Source organism: Ochotona curzoniae, unplaced genomic scaffold, assembly GCF_017591425.1.
Source record: "Ochotona curzoniae isolate NIBS_2020 unplaced genomic scaffold, NIBS_Ocur_1.0 contig_4501, whole genome shotgun sequence".
Classification (NCBI taxonomy): domain Eukaryota; kingdom Metazoa; phylum Chordata; class Mammalia; order Lagomorpha; family Ochotonidae; genus Ochotona; species Ochotona curzoniae.
This window is the reverse complement of record NW_024466307.1, coordinates 2,016,691-2,020,199: the sequence shown is the minus strand read 5'-3', so window position 1 is coordinate 2,020,199 and position 3,509 is coordinate 2,016,691.

The window sequence follows — 3,509 nt, the reverse complement described above, 5'->3', positions numbered from 1 at the left end:
TCCCCACTGGTGCCTTCTGCCCTGGCACCCCATCTCTCCTGAGCTCTCCCCCCAGCGCCGCACTGCTCTCCTGCCCAGCTGCACCTCAGTGGGAGGCGGGAGGGGCCAGGCCAGGGAGTGGCTGAAGGCCACTGGGAGCCCGATGGGGAGCCCCGTGAGCGCCGGTACTAGCGTCATAATGGGAATCTGAGGTGCTGTGCTAAGTCTAAGCAGGGAAAACCTTCTAGAAGCCCAGGCGCATTAGGGAACGGATCCCCTGCCAGCCAGTCCATGTGTCTGCTCTGGTCAGCCTCTTACAAGAGCTCCTTGCATCCCCAGCTTCTCTACCTCGTTTCCTGAAAGCTGGACCAAACACTTGGGTCATGTCCAGTCGCACTGCTCTCCCAGGCACATTAGCAGGGAGCTGGGTTGGAAGTGGTGCAGCCAGGACTCGACCTGGTACCCATCTGGGATACCAGCTTTGCAGGTGGTGGTCTGGCCTGGTATAGTCAGCTCAGGTCCCACCGAGGGAACCTGCAGCCCCTGCCTCCCTGGTCTGTAGCTTCAGCCGCTTTGTCTCGTCACTGTTCCTGCAGTGTCTGGTTTCAAACCATCAATAGTTTGGAGTAACTGCTAGATATCTCACAGAATTTCTAAAAATTGAATAATTTGGGGTGGGCATTTGGCCTTTCTGTTAAGAGGCCAGTTAAGATGTCCATGTCTCACACAGTGGTATAGTAAGTTGAACCTCTGCCGGCGGCACTGGGATCCCATATTGGTACCAGTTCTAATCCTGGCAGCCCCATTTACCATCCATCTTCCTGCTTGTCACCAGGGAAAGCAGTTGAGGATGACCCAAAGCCTTGGGACCCTGCACCTGTGTGGAGACGCGAAAGAAACTCCTGGCTCCTGGCTTTGGATCAGCTCAGTTCTGACTGTTTCAGCCATTTGAGGAGTGAGCCAGCAGATGGAAGACTTTTTTCTGTTTTTCCTACTCTGTCAAAGTCTGATTTTCAAATAAAAAACTATTTTTTTAAAGATTTGTTTTTATTGGAAAGTCAGATATCAGGAGGAGAGACAGAGAGGAAGATCTTCTGTCCACTGATGCATTGCTCAAGGGCCGGTGCTGAATCATTTTGAAGCCAGGAGCTAGGAGCTTCTTCTGAGTCTCCTCCACGGGTGCCGGGTCCCAAGGCTTTGGGCCATCCTCGACTGCTTTCCCAGGTTACAAGCAGGGCGCTGGATGGGAAGTAGGACTGCTGGGATTAGAACCGGTGCCCATATGGAATCCTGGCACATGCAAGGCGAGGACTTTAGCCACTAGGCTACCATGCTGGGCCCTTAAAAAAAGTATTTTTAAAAATGCAGATGCCCACGTGCCAGATCGGGTTACTGGAATTCAAGTTCCAGGCCTGGCCTCAGCTTCCTGCTCACGCAGACCCTCCTGGCAGGCAGCAGGTGAGTCAGGCACCTGGGTTCCTGCCACCCATCGGGGAGATTGGGATGGAGTCCCTGCTCCTGGCTCTAGTCCCAGCCATTCCCAGCTGGGAGGGCGCTGGGGAGATGAGCACACGGGAGCTTTATCTCTCATGAGATCAGTAAGCCTCGAGTCATTGGCACCTGCTCTCTGCCTGCCTTGCCTGCAAAGCAAGTCCATCCTCCCAGCGATACATCTCCATAGGGAGCTCCTGTGCTGCAGCCCCCCGCACACCTTGATTGGCTGAGCTGCTTCCTGTGACCCAAGGCTTTCCCAGAGTGACCGTGCAGGTGGCAGCAGCAGGCCACCTCTGCTCTTCTGGTCTTGCTGGGGTGGGGAGGGCAAGCAGGGGGAGAATTGGGTGCAGACTCACCCAGCTAGCACAGGGTCCACTCTGCATCACACCTCCCCTGGGAGGTGTGTGTGGTTGTATTCAGGATTCATTTTTAAGGGTGATTTATTTAAAAGAGTTATAGAGAGAAGAGGAGAGCCACAGCGAGAGCTTCCTTCTGCTGGTTCAGACCCCAGGGACTGCTTCAGCCAGGCCTGGGCCAGGAGCTGCTTCTGGTTCTCCTGTGTGGGCCATCTGTCGATGCTCTCCCCAGGTGCGTCAATGAGCAGCCAGGTAGGAAGCAGAGAGCCAGCACAAGGAGTGCCCATGTGGGATGCCAACGTGCGGGGTGCCCTTAACCACACAGCATGAGCGCTGTGTTGAGGACTTGGTACGCGTCAGCATCCATGAGCTGCCGCCAGTCTGCAGAGCCGATGAGCAGCAGGTTGCAGGATGGGCACGGCTGTGGCTGCTGGGCTCTTCAAGGGGACACAAGGTAAGAGGGGGCATTGAGAGGTGGTCTCCCACCCCGCCCCAGCCAGGGGATCCCGCGGGGTGCTGGGACGCTTCTGTAGATCGGGAGTCTCAGCATTGGCTTGGCAAGGGCTGGCAGCTCCCGGCCCAGCAGCAGCAAGTACAGCTGGGGGCTTCAAAAAATAAGTATTTGGGCCCGGCGCGATGGCTCAATTGGCTAATCGGCTAATCCTACTCTTGCAAGCACTGGGATCCCATATGGGTGCCAGTTCATGTCCGGGCCGGTTCACTTCTCATCTAGCTCTCTGTGGCCTGGGAAAGCAGCAGAGGATAGTCCAAAGCCTTGGGACCCTGCACCCGTGTAGGAGACCTGGAAGAAGCTCCTGGCTCCAGATTAGCTCAGCTCTGGCCATTGTGACCATTTAGGGAGTGAACCAGTGGATGGAAAATCTTTTACTTATTTTTATTGGAAAGGCAGATTTACAGAAAATCTTTTAAAAAGATCAACATTTTCCACTTGCTGGTTCACTTACAGATGTAAGATCAGGGCTGGGTGAGGAGGCTGGAACTCTGGGTCTGCCACACGGCTGTCGGGGCCTGGGACCTCGGCCATCCTCTGCTGCCTTCCGGGTGTGTGTGCAGGAAGCAGGATGGCGAGCCAAGTTGGCAAGGTGCTGACTGGTGCCCGCATGGGATGCTGCTGTTGAGGGCTGCAGCAGCCGGCACTGCCCCTTCCCCATTTTCTGTCAGTCACAGTAAAATGTGCTGTTTCTTTCCTTGCTGACTTAAGCAACCACAGGAATTCTAGAGTAGGATGCTGTATCACTGGCCAGAAACACTGCTGGGTGATTAGTTCACCACTGGAGTTAAGAAGGGCCAGGCTGGGGTCAGCCCTGGATATGCCCTGTGGGTGCCTGGGTCACAGCACACGTGGGAGGCAGCGTCCTGTGTGGGATGCCCACAGAAGGCCCTGAGCATAACCACAGGTGAGGCCCCGGGTTGCTCAGCTCGCTCCCGCAGGTCCGGGAGCCCCCACGGAGGTGGAAGCTGCTGCCAGCTGCGATAGGACTCGTACGGATGTCAGCCCGTGCCCCCTGCTGGACCCGAGCCATGCAGAGGCCACAAGTAGCGCTTTCTGCTTTATTGCCTTGCTCAGAGGGAGTGTCTCCATGGACAGGGCCTGGAAACATGTGACAGCAGGTGCAGTACACAGCACGGGGGACGGTGGGAACGCCCGGCGAGCTGGCC